This window comes from Lissotriton helveticus, chromosome 3_1, assembly GCF_964261635.1.
Source record: "Lissotriton helveticus chromosome 3_1, aLisHel1.1, whole genome shotgun sequence".
In the NCBI taxonomy this organism is placed as follows: Eukaryota; Metazoa; Chordata; class Amphibia; order Caudata; family Salamandridae; genus Lissotriton; species Lissotriton helveticus.
The window spans coordinates 1855549457-1855565171 of NC_136061.1; the positions used below are offsets into that span (position 1 = coordinate 1855549457).

General features: G+C 52.5%; 1 non-coding gene and 2 pseudogenes across 1 annotated transcript; all 3 read right to left on the reverse strand.

Moving 5' to 3' along the window:
- Window positions 1-819: 819 nt before the first annotated feature.
- On the reverse strand, window positions 820-4490 carry LOC144825545 (28S ribosomal RNA). Its single transcript, XR_013609455.1, has one exon. It is a non-coding gene; the product is annotated as a 28S ribosomal RNA (ribosomal RNA).
- Window positions 4491-4887: 397 nt separating this feature from the next.
- Window positions 4888-5018, reverse strand: LOC144825707 (5.8S ribosomal RNA; annotated as a pseudogene).
- A 977-nt stretch (window positions 5019-5995) lies between these two features.
- LOC144825441 (18S ribosomal RNA) lies at window positions 5996-7309 on the reverse strand (annotated as a pseudogene).
- Window positions 7310-15715: the final 8406 nt, after the last annotated feature.

The following is a 15715-nucleotide window of genomic DNA, read 5'->3' on the forward strand; positions in this document are numbered from 1 at the left end:
GCTCCCGCACCCTGGGATGGAGCATGAGCCCCGGGCCCAGTCTCAGCTTCCGAACCATAACCAGGCCAGGGAGAGCCACCCCGGGTCCCGGTGGACCCCCGTCCCCAGCGCCCGGACCCTCGGATGGCTTGCAGGATGGGGGCTCCCGCACCTTGAGATCCTGGGACAGACCACAAGCCCCGGGTCCGGTCCCAGCTTCCGAAACCTAGCCTGGCTGGGGAGAGTCTCCCTTGGCCCGATGAATTCCTGGACCCTCTGCCGGCTTGCAGGACGGGGAGGCCCCGCTCAAGCCCTGGCCCTGGTCCCTGCTTACAACACCCAGACAGGCTGGCGGGGAGCCTCCCCGGGCACTGATGGACCCAGGACCCCGGCAACCTGACCCTCGGCTTGTTTTCTGTTTTGGAGAGGCTCCAGCACCCCATGGCCTTCCGGACAGAGCACAAGCCCCAGGTCAAGTCCCTTCTTCCAAACCCTAGCCAGGCCGGAGGAGAGCCTCCCTTGGCCCTGATGAACGCCCAGAACCTCGGCTGGCTTGCAGGACGGAGCTCAAGCCCCAGGCCCCAGTACAGCTTCCGAACCCTAGCCAGGCTGGGGAGAGCCTCCCAAGAGCCCCGGTGGACCCCCTGTCCCCAGCACCCAGACCCTCGGCTTGAACCTAGGAGGGTTAACCCCAGGCCACATCCTCTCCCCGACGTCCTGAGGGCACATGGTGGAGGCGGCCTCCTGTGGGTCTGCGTCCCATCCGCCGGCCCGCCGGCAGAGGGACCCACCCCTGGGTGTGGTGGAGGAGGGTGTCCACGGGTTCCCACGCACAGAGAGACAAAAGCTTGGCTCAGAGGATGACCTTCAATAGATCGCAGCGAGGTAGCTGCTCTGCTACTAATGAAAGCCTGACCAAGAATCAGGTCATCTACGAATGATTTAGCACCTGGTGCCCCACGAACATGCGGTGCACTAAGGGCGATGGAGGCGGCCCCCTTCAGTCCGCGCTATGGTACCAAGCAAGCTGCTCTATGCACCGCCCCCGACAGACGCCGGCTATCCCAGACCAACCGAGGCTCAACGGCACTGCAGTATCATTACCGTTTAGGGGGGATTCTGACTTAGAGGCGTTCAGTCATAATCCCACAGATGATAGCTTCGCCCCATTGGCTCCTCAGCCAAGCACATACACCAAATGTCTGAACCTGCGGTTCCTCTTGTACTGAGCAGGATTACTATTGCAACAACACATCATCAGTAGAGTAAAACTAACCTGTCTCATGACAGTCTAAACCAGCTCACGTTCCCTATTAGTGGGTGAACAACCCAACGCTTGGTGAATTCTGCTTCACAATGATAGGAAGATCTGATATCGAAGGATCAAAAAGCAACGTTGCTATGAATGCTTGGCCACCACAAGCCAGTTATCCCTGTGGTAACTTTTTTGACACCTCCTGCTTGAAACCCAAAAAGTCAGAAGGATCATGAGGCCCCGCTTTCACGGTCTGTATTCATACTGAAAATCGAGATCAAGCGAGCTTTTGCCCTTCTGCTCCACGGGAGGTTTCTGTCCTCCCTGAGCTCACCTTAGGATACCTGCGTTATCGTTTGACAGGTGTACCACCCCAGTCAAACTCCCCACCTGCCACTGTCCCTGGAGCGGGTCTAGCCTGGCAGGCGCCAGGCACTTGGAGCCAGAAGCAAGAGCCCCATGGGGCTTGCCCCCCACCTCACCGGGTAAGTGAAAAAACAATAAGAGTAGTGGTATTTGTAGTCTGAGGACCTCCCACTTATCCTACACCTCTCATGTCTCTTCACAGTGCCAGACTAGAGTCATGCTCAACAAAACTTCTTTCCCTGCTGATTCTGCCAAGCCAGTTCCCTTGGCTGTGGTTTTGCTAGATAGTAGGTAGGGGCAGTGGGAATCTCGTTCATCCATTCATGCGCGTAACTAATTAGATGACGAGGTATTTGGCTACCATAAGATAGTCATAGTTACTCCAGCCGTTTACCCGCACTTCATTGAATTTCTTCACTTTGACATTCAGAGCATTGGGCAGGAATCACATTGCGTCAACACCCGCCTCGGGCCTTCGCGATTCTTTGTTTTAATTAAACAGTCGGATTCCCCTGGTTCGCACCAGTTCTAAGTCAACTGCTAGCCGCCGGCCGAGGCAGAACACCAGCCCCGTGCCCCCAGCAAGGGGGTTACGGGGAGAGGCAACCACCGCAGCTGGGGCGATCCACTTGAAGGGCCTGTCTCTCGTCCAGAGTCTCCATCGCACGGAGCGAGGAACCTCCACCAGCTGCGGCACGGCAAGTTACGGATCTGACTTGCTGACTTCCCTTACCTACATAGTTCCAACATGCCAGAGTCTGTTCACCTTGGAGACCTGCTGCGGATATGGGTGTGGCCCAGTGCGAGATTTACACCATCTCCACCAGATTTTCATGGACCAGCGAGAACTCACTGGATGCCACCGGAACTGCATCGCTTTCCAAGGCTCGGGCCCCTCTCTCGGGGCGAACTCATTCCAGGGCACCCTGCCCTTCACAAAGAAAAGAGAACTCTCCCTGGGCTCCCGCTGGCTTCTCCGGGATCGTTTGCGTTACAGCACCAGATGCCGCGAGGGCACCCGTCTCTGCCACTCCGGGTTCGGGGATCTGAACCGACTCCCTTTCGATCAGCCGAGGGCAACGGAGGCCATTGCCAGTCCCTTAGAAACGGTGCTCGCCCATCTCTTAGAACCGACTGACCCATGTTCAACTGCTGTTCACATGGAAACCAAGATCTGCACCTCCGGCGGCTCCACCCGGAACCTCGCCCCGGGCTTTCGTTCACACCGCAGTGGCCCTCCTACTCATCACGGCTTGGACCCAGTAGCTCTCAGCGCCAGCGATGGCCGGAAATGGGCCCGATGCTCCAGCGCCATCCATTTTCAGGGCTTGTTGAAGCGCCAGGTGAGTTGTTGGACACTCCTTAGCGGATTCCGACTTCCATGGCCACCGTCCTGCTGGCTATATCAACCAACACCTTTTCTGGGGTCTGATGAGCGTCGGCATCGGGCGTCTTAACCCGGTGTTCAGTTCATCCCGCAGTGCCAGTTCTGCTTACCAAAAGTGGCCTACTAGGCACTCGCATTCCATGCCCGGCTCCACGCCAGCGAGCCTGGCTTCTTACCCATTTTAAGTTTGAGAATAGGTTGAGATCGTTTTGGCCTCAAGACCTCTAATCATTCTCTTTACCAGATAAAACTGGGGGCTCCGAGCGCCAGCTATCCTGAGGGAAACTCGGAGGGAACCAGCTACTAGATGGTTCGATTAGTCTTTTGCCCCTATACCCAGGTCGGAAGACCGATTTGCACGTCAGGACCGCTACGGACCCCCACCAGAGTTTCATCTGGCTTCGCCCTGCCAGGCAGAGTTCACCATCTTTCAGGTCCTATCACGCACGCTCATGCTCCACCTCCCCAATGGAGCGGGCGAGACGGGCCGGTGGTGCGCCCGCCGCTGGAAGCACGGCGGGATCCCACCTAGGCCGGCGTGTGCCGGCCCTCACCTTCATTGCGCCACAGGGTTTCGCTCAGCCCTCCAACTCGCGCACGTGTTTGACTCCTTGGTCCGTGCTTCAAGACAGGTCGGATGGGTAACCAACATTGCCGCAGACCCCTGGTGCCCAGTGTGGCCCTCCCGCCCGGGGGTGTAACGCGGTCGGGTGCACTTAGAACAGTCCACCCCAGTCGTTAGTCGTGCCGGGAGCAGGGGGCCCCGTCCCCCCTTCAACCACCCCGGCACCCTGAGGGGAGGCCAGGAAAGGATGTCCAAGGTAGGGCGCGGAGGCGGTCAAATCTCCCTCATCTTGCGGACACGGTGAAGCTGCTGCCGGGGGCTGTAGCACCCTCTGCTGGAGCGGAGGGCCACCTGTCACCCCAAATCCTTCCCTGCTGACCTAGAGCCGGTCGCGGTGCACTGCCATGGAGGAAATGCGCCCTGCGGGGGCCAGGTAGGACCCTGGCGCCGGTCCCATGGAGGGGATCCGGAACTCCCAGGCCACCGACCTTCCCGCCATGTTGAATCCTCCGGTTGGACTGCACGGACCCCACCCATTTGCCTCTTGATGGTTTCACGCTCTCTTGAACTCTCTCTTCAAAAGTTCTTTCAACTTTCCCTTACGGTTCTTGTTGGCTATCGGTCTCGTGCCTGTATTTAGCCTTAAAAGGAGTTTACCACACGCTTTGGGCTGCATTCCTAAGCAACCCGACTCCGAGAAGATCCGATACTGGCCTAACACCGGCCGCGGGATGAGCCTAGATCAGAAGGAATTGGGCCCCCTGAGCGACGCCGGGGAGTCGGTCTTCTGTACACCACATTTCCTGCCCCCGCCGCCGAGCGGGTATTCGGCGCTGGGCTCTTCACTCGCCGTTACTGGGGGAATCCTGGTTAGTTTATTTTCCTCTGCTTAGTAATATGCTTAAATTCAGCGGGTCACCACGTCCGATCTGAGGTCGCAGTCGGAAGAATAACACTGGAGCGTCAAGGGGGTTGCCAGGGAAGGCTAGCCCCTGCCGAAGCAGGAGCCTGGCGTCCCGGCAGCGTGCACCCTCTTTCCCTGGATCAGATCTGGAGAGGTTTCTCCACAGGAAGCTGGCCGCGAAGGTGGGCACCTGAGGCATGTGCACGCGGGCAGCCGGTGGGACACCACAGAGAGCCACGTGCGGCACGCAGCCTGGCGCCCAGGACGGGTCCCGGGGTGGACCGTTCGCCAGACCCCTTCTCGGGGCCAGGCGCACCGGCGGTATACCTCTGCGGGGGTCTGAACTTGTGGGGGTACAAAGGGAAGCGAAGCTAACCCTGTGATGGCCCCAGCCAAGTCCCAGGGAAACCCTGGGGCGATTGACGATCGAGCGTCCCTCAGTCAGGCGTAGCCCCAGGAGGAACCCGGGGCCGCATGTGCGTCCAAGTGTTGATGATCAATGTGTTCTGCAATTCACACTAATTCATCGACGCGCGAGCCGAGTGATCCACCGCCAAGAGTCATAGGCAACTTTTCTAAAACGTTTGCTTACCTGCGGGTGCAGGAGAGGTGGGAGGAAGGCAATGCCATATGTCCGCCACCCGTGCCGCAAGACGGTCCAGGCGCCTTGTTCAAGGCTTCCCCTCTGGGAGTCAGACTGCACCGTTGGGAGAAAAAAAGCATTGCGAGGCGCTCGGCTTGGGAGTCCCACCCACCCGTGGTAAAGGAAGGTAGGGGGCTCTCAGTGACATGGGAGCAGGCAGCCCCACAGCCGCCGGTCCCTCCCAGAGTAACCAAGAGGGACCGCATGAGCCTTCAAAGCCCTCGACACGGCCTCAAGGCAACAGGTCGAACTGGGTACCTGGAAACGAGGAAGGGTCGCTCCACCTGCAGGTCATCCGTGCATTGCCGGTGGCCCCGAGCTGTGCTGGCGGGCTGGCAATCAGCCCACCCCACCCTCACCTGGGTTGGAGGCGCCGGAAGGGAAGAGCCAGGAAGGTCCCCATCCCGCACGCCTCCCACCAAGAGGAGCCAAGGTTCCTTCACAAGCACTCTGCCCCTTCTCTTCCAGGCCACCCTGCCGCTCAAGAAGAGCCGCTCCTCGATCGCCCGGAACCCGGTCGGGCCAGGACACGGGCGCGGGAAGTCCCAGCCGGCACCAGGGCCTTTCGAGGGAGGAGTGGTACCAGTCCGGAGATGCACTGCCATTGGGTTTCCCCCCCACCCAAGGGGGGATCATGTTGGTTCCATCTCGGAGAGGGACAGGGAACGGGGGCTTCCCCCCATCCCCGATCCCTCACACGTCGGTCGGGCCCTCGTCGGGGGGGAAGAGGCCCGCTGAAGTCCCGGTCCTCACCCGAGCACCCCATGCTGCTGCAGACCGCTCCGCCGGCTGGACAGTACCAGGGCAGGACGGTGCCTTGTGCCTACAGTGCGTGCTTGCAGGAGGCGGCTGAGGGCTTCGGGCTGGCACCGCTGACGCTCAGGCCGCTCCGCCGTTAATGATCCTTCCACAGGTTCACCTACGGAAACTTTGTTATGACTTTTACTTCCTCTAGATAGTCAAGTTTGATCGTCTTCTCGGCGCTCCGTCAGGGCGATTGCCGACCCCTGCGCGGCCAATCCGAGGACCTCACTAAACCATCCAATCGCATTTACTGGGAATTCCTCGTTCATGGGAAATAATTGCAATCCCCAATCATTAGCACAAATGGGATTCAGCGGGTTACCCGCACCTGTCTGTGAAGGGTAGACACGCGCTGATCCGTTCAGTGTAGCACATATGCCGCCCTAGACATCTAAGGGCATCACAGACCTGTTATTGCTCGATCTCGTGTGGCTAAACGTATAACTAGTTAGCATGGAGGAGTCTCGCTCGTTATCAGAATTACCCAGACAAATCACTCCACCAACTAAGAACGGCCATGCACCACCACCCACTGAATCGAGAAAGAGCTATCAATCTGTCAATCCTTTCTGTGTCCGGGCCGGGTGAGGTTTCCTGTGTTGAGTCAAATTAAGCTGCAGGCTCCACTCCTGGTGGTGCCCTTCCATCAATTCCTTTAAGTTTCAGCTTTGCAACCATACTCCCCCTGGAACCCAAAGACTTTGGTTTCCCGGAAGCTGCTTGGCGGGTAATGGGAATAACGCCGCCAGATCGCTAGTCGGCATCGTTTATGGTCGGAACTACAATGGTATCTGATTGTCTTCGAACCTCCGACTTTCGTTTTTGATAAATAAAAACATTCTTGGCAAATGCTTTTGCTTTGGTTTGTTATGCACCAGTCCCAGAATGTTCCAGGCCGTCCCTCTTAATCATGGCCCCAGTTCTGAAAACCAACAAAATAGAACCCGAGTCCTATTCCATTATACCTAGCTGAAGTATTCAGGCGACCGGCCTGCTTGGAACACTCTAATTTTTTCAAAGTAAATGCTTTGGACCCCCAGGACACTTGGTCAGGGGACGCCGAGAGGCAGGGGCTGGGACAGGCCGGACCGCCAGCTCGATCCCAAGATCCAACTACGAACTTTTTAATTGCAGCAACTTTAATATACACTATTAGAGCTGGATTTACCGTGGCTGCCGGCACCAGACTTGCCTTCCAATGGATCCTCGTTAAAGGATTTAAAGTGTACTCATTCCAATTACAGGGCCTCGAAAGAGTCCTGTATTGTTATTTTTAGTCACTACCTCCCCGAGTCGGGAGTGGGTGACCCCAGCCCAGCAAGGGGAGGCTCCCCGGGCACCATGGAACCCCGTCCCAGGCCTTTGGCAGAGCGGCAGGCCAGGGGATGGGTCCCAGGGTCAGAGCACTCGACCCGGGGCCCGGCAGGGCCCATGGACCCAGCTGGGGCTCCCTGGCCCGGAGGCGCAAGGGAAGCCTTCCCAGGCTGAGGAACCAGAATTAGATTAGGCCTCGCACGGGGAAATAGAGCATGGTTCCTAAGTCAGTGTTCAGCGTAATGCAACTAATTAACATACTAAGAACGCCCCTATGGCATAAGACACCCTTTTTATTTTATTCCGTCATATATCTTGTAATCATTTTCTTTGCCCTCCTTGTAAATAGGTTAGCGTCGGTCAGCAGGACCAGCGCCATTTTGTTTGGCCAATTCGTAGCACTGTCTGTAAAACTCTCCATGTCCCAGCATTTTCGCAGCTTCTCGTTCTCATGAGAAATAGCTAGACACATGTAGCAAGCAGCTGCTTCTGCTTTTGGGCCCCGTCAAGGTTATAGGAGGGGGCCGGCCAGATAAGCACATTCTTGCAGGCGCTGTGCGGACTCTCACCGAAACTAGCAGAAGGGAGTCAACCGGCCTGACCTTGCTATACTGAGCTCAGATAGACGCTTTGTGTGCCATATATGGGCATACCCCTTGCCACCTCCTGTACCAACCTGTACTTTTCCATTTTGGGTAACGGTTGCAAATTGTGATAGTATATATGTGTTGACCTGACAACGTGCCAGCAGTCTCTCTGCGGTCCTCGGGGTGTGAGGTCGTTGGGAGCTCCTCTGGCAGAGTATTGTTTTGTCTAATAAACGCTTGAACTTTCTACACTGCCAATCGACTGATTATTGACGAATGACATTTGGTTATTGTAAGTATAATCCGTTAGGGGTTTGTAAATCTCGGTACTTCAGTTGGCGACTCCGCCGGGACTCCGCGTTGGGGTCGTCCCTCCGTATTCGGAAAAGGAAAGGGACATTTAAAGGGGTGCACTCGGTCGGGGGGTGGACTGACCAAAGAAAAAAGGTTGCTCCGCTTTTCTGATCGGGAGAAGCCTCAGCTGCTAGTGGCACCATGCCGGAGTCCTACGGGTGAAACCCGGAAGAATAGATCGATTGGCAGTGGAGAAATCTGCAACTGGACCTGAGTGCACCAGGTGAGTGTTTGTCTCATCTCATGTTGGATATCCTTCTGTAATTGATTTGGAATTTGGTGGTCTTTGACCACGGAGATCGCGGTATTTAGTGAGACTGCACGGGCGGACACCTCTAATTTGTATTTGATAGAGATATAACTAACACGCCTAGGTATGAACCGTAAAACGTTCATACCTGGCCGGATCGTCCTCTGAAAGGCGGATGGTCATACTTGGGTAGCACTCGGACAGGTCTGGAGCGGTGCTTGAAAAAGTGGGCTAAGCCAGCATAGTCCGGGAGGTGAACCAAGAGGGCCGTCGGATGGTCGGCAGGTCGGTCTGTGGTAGTGAAAAACCTGTGTAGCTATCTCTAGGCAGCCCCTATGGTGAGGCTGTTTTGATCTTTGGTTCTTTGACTTTGGAATAGACCGGTTCTCTACAGACTGGAGTCGACGGGCTCCGTCTTTTGATTTGGGCTAGCATTTGTTCTCACTGGTTTGTACTGTCTGTATTTCGGTCTATGTTCTGTTTTATGTTATTTGTATTCCGGATGATCAGATGAATTTTGATTCTGAACAAGTGATTGCATGAGTAAATGAACATGGCCATGTATGTGTGAAAGTATTGTGAATAATAAATTGCCTTTTCCTTTTATACAGATACAATTTGAGCAGTAGTAAAACAATGCCGTGCTTCAGTCGATTATGTTTTGGCTGTACCAGCCCAAATAGTACTAGATTAGACAAAAGTCAGCCGGCCCCTCCGGAAGGTACTCCCAGCCATGATCTATACTGTAAGCACGGGATTGGACCCTTGATATTTAATCGTCTATGGCACAAGTATACCAAGGATAATGTAGAACTGCAGTGGCCTCTGACAGGGTCCTTCGATGAGAAAAAGATTAATTATTTACAAGAGCCTCTGTTTGCGAAACGCAGCAGACAGTCCATGTTTGATACCCTGAGAACGTGGCAGAAAGAGGCCACTCGCAGAAGAATGAGGGCCGAAAAATTAGTACAAATGAAACAAGGACAGACCATTACCCAGAAAGCAATCGCGCATGACAAAAACCAAACCGAGCAGAATATCGAGTACCTAGATAGACAGTTTCGGTTGGAGGTAGATAAGACCTATGTTGTCCGAAAGGAAGCCGAAGATGAGATAGAGGATCTGCTGGACGTTCGGCCCCTCCGCCGTATGCTCCACAACGGATATATCCAGCAGTGCCTTTAACGGCACCCACCGCCCCTGTGGCATTGGCTCAAGAGGGCGCCGCCGTCGCTCCTGCCCCTAGGAATTTCGCCACCCTGCTCCCGGACACACGCCACCCCTTGGGGGCGACGGGTGTCTCTCCAGCGCTATCGCCCTTGTGTAGCCCGGTAGTAACTTCCCAGTCAGCTAGCATGACACCCGAGTGCCGGGGTCGGGCTCCGATTGGGGATTCGGAAGGCTTGCCTGTTAGGCGCCTGTACACGAGAGGTGCTGTGGGCTACGGAGAGAAAGAAGCGATAGCGGATCAAGCAGTTAGATGGATGTACAAAGACATCTATACCTTAACTGACATATGGAGTACCATGAAATACTTTGAACCGGTGATGCAACAAACTGCCCTACAACACATGTCCCGATTTCTCATCGAAATATGGGAACAAAGTTTTGGAACAAGGAGATTAGCCCCACAAATTCTGTATGACATAAAGGATCGCGCTCATAAATTCCAATTAAGTCCCGATGAAGTATATAAGAATGTCGACACCTTAGTGGGTTATCGAGGCAGACTCTTTTTGCAGTTCCCTGAATTAAGTTCCCAGCACCCCATGAGGGAGGTGCACCCCATGTATCATCCCGAGATACCTGAACTGCGCAATGATCGGAACGAAATAACACGGGCCGGAGTGGAAGCTAGGTTTCAGGAACAATGGGTGTATACGCCATGGAAGCGAAGTGAAGTGTTAGCCCTAAAGGCTCAGCTTCCGGACCCCCGAAAGAATCCCACTGCCTATTATAAAGAATTAACGGAGGCAGCGTCCTCCGCCGTCATGACTTTAGCTGATATTGAGTTATTTTTCGGGTTATTGGTTCCTGTAGATATATGGCGGCAAGTCTATGATACTCCCCACGCGGCCGAGTTGGGGGGTACCTGGGATGAGCTGAAAGGATGGGATCAAGACCGTAAGCCGGGGGACAAGCCGAGGGCTGAAATAATTGCCTTGCCAGCAAAAATTATAGCTTATATGCATACTTTGATCCCTCCACGGAAGGTGGGCTGGGATAAACTGACTGCTTGCAAACAAAAGAAGGATGAAAGTGTCTCCGATTTCTTTACCAGATTCGAGGGAACTTTTATCGATTTTAGTGGTCAGGACCTTGCTAGCGAGGGGGGGATACGATTATTTGTGAATAGATTTGTAACAAATCTGATATCTGAAATTTCGACCCGACTACAAGCTGCTGAAACCACGTGGACTACGTCCACCCCTTCTATCATATTAAGCATGGCCCAGTATTACGAGCACAGGGAGAATGAGAGCAAGGATAAAGACGAAAAGAAGACTAAGGACCTCAAAACTCGAGTGTTGATACAGCAGGTTATGAGGGGTCGAGGCACAGGAAGAGGCGCCAGGGGGCCCGGGTCCAGCGGGCCAGTCTCCAGAGGGGGAGGAGGGGGTCAGCCCTCCCGATGGGGACCTAATCAGTGCGCGTATTGTAGAGAGGAAGGTCATTGGAAAGATCAGTGTCCGTGGCTGTTAGCACAGAACGGAGCAGTCCAAGGAAGGGGTAGAGGATGTGGCAGAACAGACCGTAGTGATATGCACCGAGAGGAGGCAGTGCAAGAAGAAAACGAGCGAAATCATTTTGATAAAGCACAAGGCACAGTGCGAGGCACAGGTAGGCAGTACTACAATGAAGATTATGGTTTTGAGGATCAGGATAAATTCGGGGATGTATAGGACAGCCAAGGACAGAGTGGGGGCCAAGTGTCGATACCGGTCAATCAGCAGGGACCCTATGTCACAGGGGAATTGATGGGGACCACCGACAAATTTTTGATTGACACAGGAGCCATGAATAGTTCGGTTGCTCGCTCGTTGGTCCCAGGGGCCGCTCTGTCCGGGCATAATAATGTCTCAGTGGGATTTTCAGGAGTTCCTGTAATCAGCCCCATCTCTCAGCCTATCCCTTTCACGATTGGTCCATTCACTATGAACACTCCATTCCTTTTAACTTCTAGTTGCGGAGAGAATCTTTTGGGTTTGGATATGTTGAAAAGACTGAATGCTAAAATACATTGTTCCCCCGATGGTGTTTATTTGACCATTCAAAATCCCGATGTAAGTACGAGACAATGTTTTGCTAAAAATGACCCATTGCCACCTGAATTTGCGGATGTCCAAGTTTCAATATTGTCGACAGGAAGTGACCTACCTCTGCCACTTACTATCGAAGGAGGGTAGACGTTTATCACCTGAACGAATTACTACCATCACTAACATGCCTGTGCCTTGTACTCAGCGTGAAGTCCGTGCTTTTCTTGGCATTACCTCTTACTGTCGTCAATGGATCCCTAATTTTTCTCTTCTTGCTAAACCTTTGCTACACTTAACCACTAAAGATGTGCATGAACCCCTACCTTGGACTGATGAATGTCAAGCTGATTTTTCTACCATGAAATCTGCTTTGTGTTCTGCTCCTGTCCTTGGCACTCCTGATTACCGTGAACCTTTTGCACTATATGTGCAGGAGGTCGACGGTTGCTCGCTTTCAGTGTTAACACAGGACTTTGGTGGTAAGCAAAGACCGTGTGCTTATTTTTCGACCACATTGGATAATGTGGCCAGAGCACTTCCCAGCTGCTTGAGGGCCACGGCGGCTGTAGCAGCGGCCATCAGGCAGTCAGAAGGGCTCGTTCTAAATTCTAATTTGACGGTGATGGTGCCGCATGCTGTAGACGCATTATTGAACAAAACAAAGACTCAGCATCTGACAAGCGCGCGCCTCACTGGTTATGAATTGACTTTGTTCGCCCCACATGTGACCATTAAACGTTGTGCCACATTGAATCCGGCTACACTGTTACCCCTCCCTTCAGGAGAACAGGCGAATGATGTTCATGATTGTATTTTCAGAACAGAAGAAGAGACGAAGGGAAGAATCGATCTCACAGACATTCCTTTATCTGACCCCCAAGGGGAACTGTATGTGGACGGTTCTTGTTTTAAATTAGCAGATGGCACAACGACAGCTGCGTATGCAATCACTACTCTAAAAACAGTAGTTGAAACATTCCGAATACCCCATCGATCAGCCCAAGCTGCTGAATTGATGGCTTTACTACGAGCATGTGAGCTGAGTGAGGGACTAGAGGTCAACATCTTCACGGACAGCCAATATGCCTTTGGCGTGGCTCATAGCTTCGGGAGGTAATGGAGGGAGCGGGGATTCCTCACCTCACATGGTCAGAACATACAGAATGGACCCTTGGTAGTACGATTACTTGCAGCTTTGACGCTCCCCAAGAAAGTAGCAATTGTAAAATGTAGTGCACATAAGACAGTGGTGGATGAAGTAGGAGAGGGTAATGCTTTTGCAGATCAGGTAGCCAAACAAACAGCTCAGTCAATGATGTCTTCTATGTACGTAACCTCCTCTGCACGATGGGTGGGGGAGACAGACTTGTTTGATAATACTATTGAAAGTGTCCGAGAGATTCAGAAAGAAGCGACTGCAGTGGAGCTAGAGAGATGGGAGCAGGAAGTAGGGAGGTTGGATGAGAATAATTGTTCGGTGGACCTGACAGACAAACAGCGATGGTTACTGCCCAATGCCATGGTACAGGCTGTCGTCACTATGGCCCATGGACCAGCCCATGTTGGAGCTAAAGGCATTTGTGCCTTGTTGGACCCAGTGTGGAATAACCCCTATATACAGAAAACAGCTGTATGACTTGTTCAATATTGCATGGTCTGCCTGCAACATAACCCAGGGAAAGGAGAACCTGTTCTGAGTGGAAATTTTGCACCCCCGACATTGCCATTTGAGGTGCTCCAGATGGACTACATCCATATGGAGCGCGTCAATAACTTCAAATATGTACTAGTGGTGGTGTGCGCCTTCAGTAAATGGGTTGAGGCGTACCCTACCAAAGAAAATACTGCCCTAGCCACTGCAAAGGCTCTTATAAAGGAGTTTATCCCACGCTTTGGATTGCCTCGCTTGATCTGGTCAGACAACGGCGGGCATTTCCATGGGGCCCTTGTGCAAGGTATATGCAAATAAAACAAAAATTCCACGCAGCTAGGAACCCCCAATCCGCAGGATTAGTGGAAAAATATAACGGAATTCTGAAGTTAAAGACGGCGAAAAACCAAGAGAGTACTGGTTTGAAATGGCCTGACACCCTCCCATTAGCTCTTATGTCTCTGCGGGTCACCCCCCATTCACGCTCTGGATTATCTCCTTACGAGATAGTGTTTGGGCGACCCGCTAATATATGGGGCGTGCCTAGGCCAAAATTGTTTTCTGATATTGAATACCCTATGTTGATCGATTACTTGTATACGTTGACTAAAGATCTTCGTTCTATTCATCAGCAGGTAGCCTCTGTACTGCAAACCCTGCCAGAGGGTCCCGGACATCGCCTGGAACCCGGCCAGTGGGTTCTTGTCAAGAAATACGATCGAGACTCCAGCTTGGCTCCGAGATGGTCTGAACCACACCAGATCCTGTTGGCCACGCGGACGGCCGTACGAGTGGAGGGAAAACGACACTGGATCCATGTGTCGCACCTAAAAAGAATTCCTCTTCCACTCCCCTATGACCAGCGACACCCTGAGGGAATTCTGACGCAGGAAAGCGAGAGAGCTGTTGCCTTTGTTCCCTTCTCCGACGCTTGTGAAATCGGAGCTGAAACAGAGACAGGGCCGGTCGGGGCAGTCTCTGGAGAATCAGCAATAACCCCTGGCCCTGTCCATGTTGATTTGGTTGGCAGCAGATCTAACGAAGGTGCTGTACTTTCCACTGTGTTATTCCCGGATCAGGAAGTACCAGGTCATGTCCGTTACAACCTGCGGCCAAGAAAAACCCACAGTACCTCAGATGACACTGATAGGAGATAAGGAAAGACTTTGATAAAAGTAGGGTTTGCTAGTTTCCGATCTGTGGTACTGAGCGAGACACTGGACTGAACTAGTTGAGAGCTGGAACATTGATATTGTGCTCTGTTCAGAAAGAAAGACTCTGTTCTTGTCACTGGCCAGGTTGTTTGCGCTAAACCCATTTTCCAGAAAATCTCCATCGTGGGACGCCGTTGGATATGTATGCTGATTAAAAGCCTGCCTGTGAGGCTTTGAAGTACACAGGAAAGAAGAACCCTCTGGCAGGAAGGTTGTTCTGATCCCATTTAGTTAGTTTGGACTTTTTAGCTAGGAATGTACCCTTTTGGGCGTTTTATAATAGAAGAAGAACTCCCTTTGGCTCCTAGGTATTTGCCTTTTTACGAACCAATGTTTTCTAGTTGGACCATGCGTGTGAAAATAGCTTTCGTAGTTACAATCGCAGTAATTTTAGCAATCTTCATGGGGGTTTTTATATACTTAGAATATAAGCACCCAATGCAATCAATGATGACATCGACTGTCGCTCCTCCTGAGCATTTTATGTACACTTTAGCTCCCCACCAAGAACGACATCGCCAGACCTATGCGAAAAATGTATTTGTTGAGATGTTGCACCAAACACACAGCACCACCAACACCACTGACTGCTGGGTTTGTGGACTTCTGCCCTCTGTTGTACACAATCATGATCTGTTCCTCTCGTTACCTCTCTCCTATTTAGGGAGTTGTGAAGCCTGGTTCAAACTGTTCTCTGCCATGTACAATCATTACATAGAAAATTACAAGCAATTTGTCTACACTGAAAAAGATTATAACATGATCCTAGCGTACATTAGGGCACATCAAGGTTTTGACCCGCAAGGTAATGGGGGACGGGGATCTCTAGATCCACAGGCCTGTATGAATAAGTATATGGAGGTTCGAAATAGTAGTTGGTTGCAGGATGAACTCTATGATTTTGATGATTTCAATTCTACCAAATATTTTCAGCTTTTTGTTGATCGAAATGTTACAAGCGAACGCATTGTACCCATTCCTATTCTGAATACTTCCTCTGATTTCTGCGTCCAGGGATTGGGGCATGTGCAGGTTGGTGACAGTGTTTGTAATTATACCTATCAGATGAATATACTTAGCAGTCCACCGTTGTTGACACCACCCAATGTGTATTTCGTATGTGGGGAAAATGCTTACACTTGGTTACCTCGTGGGTGGGCTGGGCACTGTTACCTATCCTTC